Genomic DNA, 8,548 nt, shown 5'->3' on the forward strand with positions numbered 1-8,548 from the left:
TCTCAAATGAACACCAGATATGGTGCATCATTCTAACTGGTTGGGAGCAAATAAGATAGTTTTTCGTCTTGTACAGCTACAGCCTAGTTGTCAGGGGATAGTTCCCTATGACCTAACGCAGGCGTGGCTTATGGATAGTTAGCTCGTCCGACGTTTCAGCTGCGTTAGTTGGAATCACAAGCACGCTGTAATGAGGCCTCTAACGTGTACAATCCAAATTGTAAGAACTTCGGTATTGCATTACTGCGCTGCATAATCCATCGACAGGATTGATACCCTAGAGGTTTGGGAAAATATCGTCGAGTTTTCCAGCATAAGTTCCAAGCGATTTTAGTGTCAGAGGTAGAAAAACTTCCCATTTTTTTATTAGTATGATAAGTGTTTACCTCCTCGTTCTGGTTGTTGTTGTTGTCTTCGGTCCAAAGACTATTTTGATCCATCTCTACGTTAGTCGGTCCTGTGAAAAGATATTCATCTCGGAACAACTGCATACATTCGAACTTGCTTACTCTATTCGTCTTTTAGTTTCCTTCTAGAATTTTCAACCTCACACACTTTCCTCAGTTATCAAATTGACAATTCCTCGACGCTTCAGGAAGTTTACTATCAACCGCTCGCTTTTCGTAGCAAAGTTGTGCCATAAATTTCTTTAGTCTCCAGTTCTGTTCTGTAACTCCTCATTAGTTACGTGATTTACCGGTCTAATCTTTAGCATTCTTCTGCAGCACCGCATTTCAAAAGCTTCTCTTCTCTGCCTGGCTAAACTGTTCATCGTTCACAAGCCGTAAGGCTGCACTACAGTTTCAGAAAAGAATTCCTAACGCTTAAACTTACACTCGGTGTTAACAAATTCCTCTTTTCCGCGAATGGTTTCGTTATACAGCCAGAATGCGTTATAGGGGATGTAAGGAAAGCGATGTATACAAAATTTCGGACTGATAAAAAAACACATTCATTATATGACAAAAATATGTTACGGGATGGTGGAACATCACATGCGATCAAACTGTCGAACATAGGATTAAAGCGTGAAATGATTTCAATAGTCATAAAACAACAGAGAAGTGGCAAGTGTTCGTAGAAGTAAAATTATTCGACAAGATAAACGAACATACGATAATATTGGGTTAACTGAAACAGAAGAAGACTTTACGAAGCATAACACCACCTATTTTCAAAAGATCTTCAGAGAAATTATAGCTGGTTACCAGCCTCCTAGGCTGTGCTCCCAATGACGTAACGGATCCTTGGAAACTAATACAGAGAACAACTGTGAAATTCTACCCAAATATTCTAGTACACTCCCCATCTGCGAAGAAACATATGAACAACTCCTATTTGTAATACCAGCCCTAACCCTGATTCGTTCTCACCTTCATGTGAAGATATGGTGAAAACAATCGAATCACAATTAATAAAATATTCCGCGCTATTACGCCGTGGCCGAAGGGATTTTACTTTAAAACCCGGCGTTTCGTTCCTGTCTGCAGAGTACATTTTCAAGGGAGATCGTAGCTTTGTTGAATGTCCGCTTCACACCCTGGCTCGCTACTGAGTCAGGATGTGAATCGGACATTCAGCCAACCTACGATCCACCGTGTAAACGTTCTCCTCAGATGGGGACGAAACACCGGATTTCAAAGTGAAATCCCTTCGACTACGGCATAATAGCCCGGAATATTTTATTAATTACGGGCGTGAAAGTTTACATTTTAGAAAAATCAAACCATTAAAAAACAACAAAGCACCTAGAGAAGGTGAAATCATTGTAGAATTATGGAAACTGTACCACAAAAACATAGCACCAAAAATTCGCAAAATAATGTCAGAAGTCTGGAAAACAGGTAACTCCCAGAATAATGGAAGAGCACCTTGATATAACCACTCCAGACGAAAGGAGACAAAACAGATCCGAACAATTACAGAGGGATCTCACTATTTCCAGTTACGTATAAAATCGTCTCTAAAACTTTGCTGAACCGACTTGAGCTCAAGCAGACTGACGCATTGGCTAGTATCATGCGGGCTTCAGGATAGGGAGATCCAGTACTGAACAGATCGGGAACATCAAAAGCATACTATGCGTCACACTGTGCCAGAACACTTCGGTCAGAATACGGGATTTCACAAGAGCTTAAGATTATGTTGACAGTCACCCAGGGTACTTCATCAGGAAACACCACAAAACAGAAATTCATGGGAGAATTCTGAAACTCATTCGAAATTCACACAGGAGTCCGACAAGAAGACAGCTTTTTACCAGTCTTATTCAACATCGTACTAGAAAAAATAATTAGAGAATGGGAAAAGCATCTCAGAGGTTCCCAAATTGGAAAAGAGAAAGTAAAAAGGGTCACTGTGAAATGCCTGGTCTTTGCTAATGACTTGGCTGCATTAACAAACAAAAAGATGTAGCCAAACTCGCACTAGGTAAACTACGTGAAATCTCCTGTAAAACAAGACATCAAATTTCCCACGAAAAACCTTAGTTTATAGACAACAAATGAACAAGAAAACTTCCACTGAAAACAGAAATTGGAAATATCTTACAGGTCACTCATTTTATGTACATAGGAGAAACCATTCAACCCACAGAACTGAACACAGTCCCCAACACAAAGAGTTTCCAAATTTTTGCGACGTAGGAACTGACATGGAGTCGCTACAACAAAAGAGCAATATCTCTTAATGCAAAACTACGGCACTACAACACGGTTGTTTTCCCAGAAGTCGTGTATGCCGCAGAAACCGCAATTGTTAGATTTATGACAAAAATTCATGACAGAGAGAAACATGAAAGAGCAATTCGTAGAAAAATCTGTCGCGTTTTTCTCCGAGACGGGACTTGGGTCGGACGACCTGTAAAGTAAATCTACGAGTACAGAGGCAACGTCACAGACAGACTTAGGACGCCTACAGTTCTACGTAGGGAGGGTGAAAACAAACTCACAAAGAAAACTTTCAAAATCGTTAATGCAAGCAAATTAAAGACCAATTGAATAAAAGAAACGCAAGAAGAACTGCAACAACTGAAAATTTCCGAAGAATAATCGAGAAATGTACACCGTGTCCCTGCTAGAAATCCATGAAGGTATTGACGTTACTGATGTTCGGAAGACGTGTTCAGTTTGCTGTGTGATGAATGTTACTCCAGAGATGTTGCTGAAAATGTCGTCTGTTTACATTAATGAAAAACTTACATCATCGCAGTAATGACGGTCTAACACGCTCAAAAAAAGCAGCAGCTTCATCCAAACGGGCAAACTACTCTTCTTGGGGTGTCTGTTGTCTCGTGCAACAGACACTTCATCCCCCACCGCAAAAAGATATCCATAAGAGGTCAGCAACGTCTCTGAAAGAATACCCATCAAACGTTTGTTTGAGCACCGTATCTGAACAGCACTAGCGTCAGAATCTTCATACTCGCCTAGCGGAAAAGAACGGTGCACATATGACATTTTTGTCACAAAAAGTGTAATTTTTTACACCTTGTATATCCTCTCTATTTCAGCGTCTATCACTTATTTTGTTGTCCATATAGAAAAAGTGGGTAAATACTTCGTGTGTCTCATTTCCTATTCCAAGTTTCTCAGCGTCACCTGATTCAATTCGGCTACATTGTTACTTTCTTACTTTTCCAGAAATTCACCTTTATCTCTTTACAAGAGACTACAAATTCCGTTTAACTGCACTTCCACGTCCATTGGCGTCACCATCAGAATTAGAATGTTATCGCCATACCACCGTTTTTTTCTGACCTTTATTTCCCCTTCCAAATTTCTCCATGACGTACAACACTGTTTGCTCAATGACCAGGCTGAATAATACTGACAACAAGTTATAAACCAAGTCGCACTCCATTTCCGACTATACTAACCTTTCATGTCTTTCGACGCTTATGGCTGCAGTCTGGTTTCTGTACAAATTGTAAATAACCTTGTGCTCCATGTATTTAATTTCTGTTACCATCGGAATTTCAGAGAGTGTGTCTTAGTCAAAATTTTCGAAATCTCTCATTAAATTTAAAGCCGGCCGCGGTGGCCGATTGGTTCTAGGAGCTTCAGTCTGGAATCGCGCGACTGCTACGGTCGCAAGTTCGAATCCTGCCTCGGGCATGGATGTGTGTGATGTCCTTAGGTTAGTGTTCAGAGCCATTTGAACTAAAGTTAAAATTCCGTAGACATAGGTTTGTCTTCCTTTAACCAATCTTATAAGTTGTAGAATAAGCATTGCATCGCGTGTCCCTGTCTTTCTCCGGATCGTCCCCAAGACAGGCTTCTAGGAGATTTTGCATACTTCTGTCAATAAATCGTGTCGAAGCTGAACAGCTGACGCATTATACTCATTCAGAACACCAAAAAACAATAGCAGTTGATGCAAATACACCACTAAAAAAGCATACCAATGTCAACAAATTCTATAAATTACCAATCAAGACGGAAAAATTGGTTGGATATTTTAATTGAAACTTAAACGATAGTAAGAAACGTAATTTTGTTTCTAATAGAAAGGAAAGATGCACAAAAATTTATAATAATTTTTATTTACTGATAAATACAGAGTAAGGAAGGACGATTGGAGACAGACTAATGAACCAGCAAGTCGTTGAAAGTATTGAAAAACCAGTGCCTTCTATTTGTCACTTGCTCACCGACGACAACCTCCGGAACGGTTCGGCGATACACGTAAATTTCTAATTCATCGAGAATATGGAGGTTCCTACCCTTAGGTTCAACATGCACATGTGTCCAAACCTTCATTGATAGTGGGCAACGGATGATCATAGTCTCTGAAATGACATCAAAGAACACTATTGTTTTTGTGTGTGTGCGCTTTCTAAATCGTGTTGCAAAATCTCTTTTCGTCTTTTTCCTGACCGAAAATTCAACGCTGGTTAGATTGACGACTCTTTCCGCAGACTTGCGTCGTCGCACTCAAACTGGCATTTAGCGTGAGAAGGCTGTCTGTTCTCCGTCCATGTGTGCTGTGAATTCGCAGCAGACAAAATCACATTCCAGAGCGAGATCATCAGCAAATTGCTCTGCACAGAGAACAGATTGCAAGCGGAATGGCAAATCACTAGCGGTACGATCGACGGAATTCTTAACTTTATATGCGGATCTATCTTCAGTTTTCACGCATTCACTTTCAGACCTGATCATGATTCGCCGAGCACTATATTATTTGTTACGAAACTTCAATTTAGCGTAAATAGCAGTTATTTCATTAAACAAGCAATGAATTTGTAAACTACAGGGTTATTACAAATGATTGAAGCGATTTCACAGCTCTACAATAACTTTATTATTTGAGATATTTTCACAATGCTTTGCACACACATACAAAAACTCAAAAAGCTTTTTTAGGCATTCACAAATGTTCGATATGTGCCCCTTTAGTGATTTGGCAGACATCAAGCCGATAATCAAGTTCCTCCCACACTCGGCGCAGCATGTCCCCATCAATGAGTTCGAAAGCATCGTTGATGCGAGCTCGCAGTTTTGGCACGTTTCTTGGTAGAGGAGGTTTGAACACTGAATCTTTCACATAACCCCACAGAAAGAAATCGCATGGGGTTAGGTCGGGAGAGCGTGGAGGCCATGACATGAATTGCTGATTATGATCTCCACCACGACCGATCCATCGGTTTTCCATTCTCCTGTTTAAGAAATGCCGAACATCATGATGGAAGTGCTGTGGAGCACCATCCTGTTGACAGATGAAGTCGGCGCTGTCGGTCTCCAGTTGTGGCATGTGCCAATTTTCCGCGGGCTACGCGTGAATCTTGCCCGCACGCGTTCAACCGTTTCTTCGCTCACTGCAGGCCGACCCGTTGATTTCCCCTTACAGAGGCATCCGGAAGCTTTAAACTGCGCATAGCATCGCCGAATGGAGTTAGCAGTTGGTGGACCTTTGTTGAACTTCGTCCTGAAGTGTCGTTGCACTGTTATGACTGACTGATGTCAGTGCATTTCAAGCACGACATACGCTTTCTCGGCTCCTGTCGCTATTTTGTCTCACTGCGCTCTCGAGCGCTCTGGCGGCAGAAACCTGAAGTGCGGTTTCAGCCGAACAAAACTTCGAGTTTTTCTACGTATCTGTAGTGTGTCGTGACCATATGTCAATGAATGGAGCTACAGTGAATTTATGATATCGCTTCAATCATTTGTAATAACCCTGTAGATCTTGATTTGGCTGGTTATGATGAATCTCTTGGCGAAATAAAATTTCGTTACCTCATACACAGCCTAACTCGTCACAATGTATTTTAAATACAACAAAGTCGTGTATGAGAGTTGCGACCATGTTCTATAACACACATACTCAGTCATTTTTATGTTTTCCGTCTTTCCCTTAGTTTCTCTAAATTCGCGGAGGTATGTACCGTCTATGCAACTAACTAAATGAAGACTGTTTGTTTCTTGACATACGCGTTTCGCTTCTTTTATTTGGGAAGCATCATCAATGCTCTGAAATGCATGTTTCTTTTTATACATACAATAAACGTATTCTGTGATAGATATAATATGCTGCTATATTACTTTATGTCGTGTTTTTCTCTTGCCTCTTAGGTTAGAGGCGGCTTTTGTAGCACAAGTTATGTATTGTGAATGTATCGTTCGGTGTTCTTAAGATTTCCAGCGCTGTTAACACATGAGTGTGGTCCTAGAGATGTATTTATTAGTCTTCAAACTCCAGCTGGCCGATTTCTGGCATTGTTTCATCCACATTTGTCACATCACATGTTTCACTTTCATTTTAATTGGATGATCAACATATGTGTGTGTGTGTTCGGTGTGTAGTATTGCCAACTGTTGTGTGTTTGTTTGTTTTTTGTTTATCTTGTGTTTGATGTTTTTCATTTGTTTTGTGTGTGTATTTTTCAGTGTGTAATTTTTTTTAAAAATATGAGTTCAAATGTCTGTGTGTGTATACGTGGGGGGCTGCGGGGGCTGCGGGGGGAGGATAAGAGGGGAAGGAGATTCATTAATTATTTATCCTGGTGACATTTCTGTTCGTTATTGTTTTGGTGGCTAGCATGATCAGGGAGTTGTTGTGTATATGGATTTGGTCACTGAGCACCTTCTTTTCCACTGCAATGGCTCTTTGTATGTGAAAGTTTTCTTGCAATGTCAGGAGCTTTCTTTTTGTAATTTTTGACTCTGGTAACTGTCATGTCGCATTCCATGTTTGATGATTCATGTTCATGTTTTATCAGGTGTTCAGCGAAGGTAGAATGGCTATTTTCAAATTTCCAACTTCTTATATGTTCTGTATGTTTAGTCTTAAAATTCCTGCTTGTCACCCCCAGATATACTGGTTTACATTCCTGGTACCCTAGCTGATATATACCAGTTATCAGGGCTTCTTTCTGTTTCATTCAAGTATGGAAAACGGGAAGAATGGCTTGTTTTAATGCCTCTGTGCGTGCTGTAATAAGTCAAATCTTATCCTCACGATCCCTACCCCAGAGGTACCTACTGGGCTGGAGTATATTCCTAGAGTCATACTTTAACACTGGTTGTTAAAATTATATAAGTAGGCTTTGTCAGGGTAGCTTGCGTCCAGGTTGGAGTGTCTGCCAACTGAGTTATTTCAGCAGCTGTATGACAATCTACCACGAGTGAAACAAACCTGTGACCATTCGTGTTTCCCTCCTCACTGTACGTTCAGTATCCCCCGTTAATACTAGTAAGTACGTGTCCCACACACTTGAAGTACTGTAGGATGGGCCGCACGTGTGTTTTGTAAGTAATATTTTTTGTAGACTGATTGAATTTTCCCAGTATTCGATCAATGAGTCGAATGCTACCATCTGCTTTCCGTACTAATGAACCTTTGCGATCGTTCCAACTCATGTACCTAAAAGTTGTTACAAAGAGATATTTGTATGATTTGACGGTTTCCAGGTGTGGTTCAAATGGCTCTGAGCACTATGAGACTTAACTTCTGAGGTCATCAGTCCCCTAGAACTTAGAACTACTTAAACCTAACTAACCTAAGGACATCACACACATCCACGCCCGAAGCAGGATTCGAACCTGCGACCGTATGGGTCTCGCGGTTCCAGACTGAAGCGCTTACAACCGCTCGGCCACTCCGGCCGGCCTCCAGTTGTGGCTCGTTGATATTGTAGTCATAGGATACTACGTTTTTTCGTTCTGTAAATGCACAATTTTACATTTCTGAACATTTTAAGCAAATTGACAATCCTTCAGCCACTTTTAGGAATCTTATCAAGATCCAAATGAAAAATTTGTGTAGCATTCTTTCAGACCATACTTCATTACGGATAACTGAATCATAAGCGAAACGTCTTAGAATACCGTTAATATTGTCTGCACTAAAAGGATGGCAAGGTTCCCAACACACTTCCCTGGGGCACAAATAAATCCACATCTATATTTGTTGATTACTCTCCAACTATGCTTCATCCTCCCAACAAAGTAGTTCTTAATTAAGTTAAAAATTGTGCTTGTTAACCCGTCACGTAGTACTTTCGATTAGCGCAAATATGCTTCTCAATCAAATACCTCTAGGAAATCGA

Source organism: Schistocerca americana, chromosome 1 (assembly GCF_021461395.2).
Source record: "Schistocerca americana isolate TAMUIC-IGC-003095 chromosome 1, iqSchAmer2.1, whole genome shotgun sequence".
Lineage (NCBI taxonomy): Eukaryota > Metazoa > Arthropoda > Insecta > Orthoptera > Acrididae > Schistocerca > Schistocerca americana.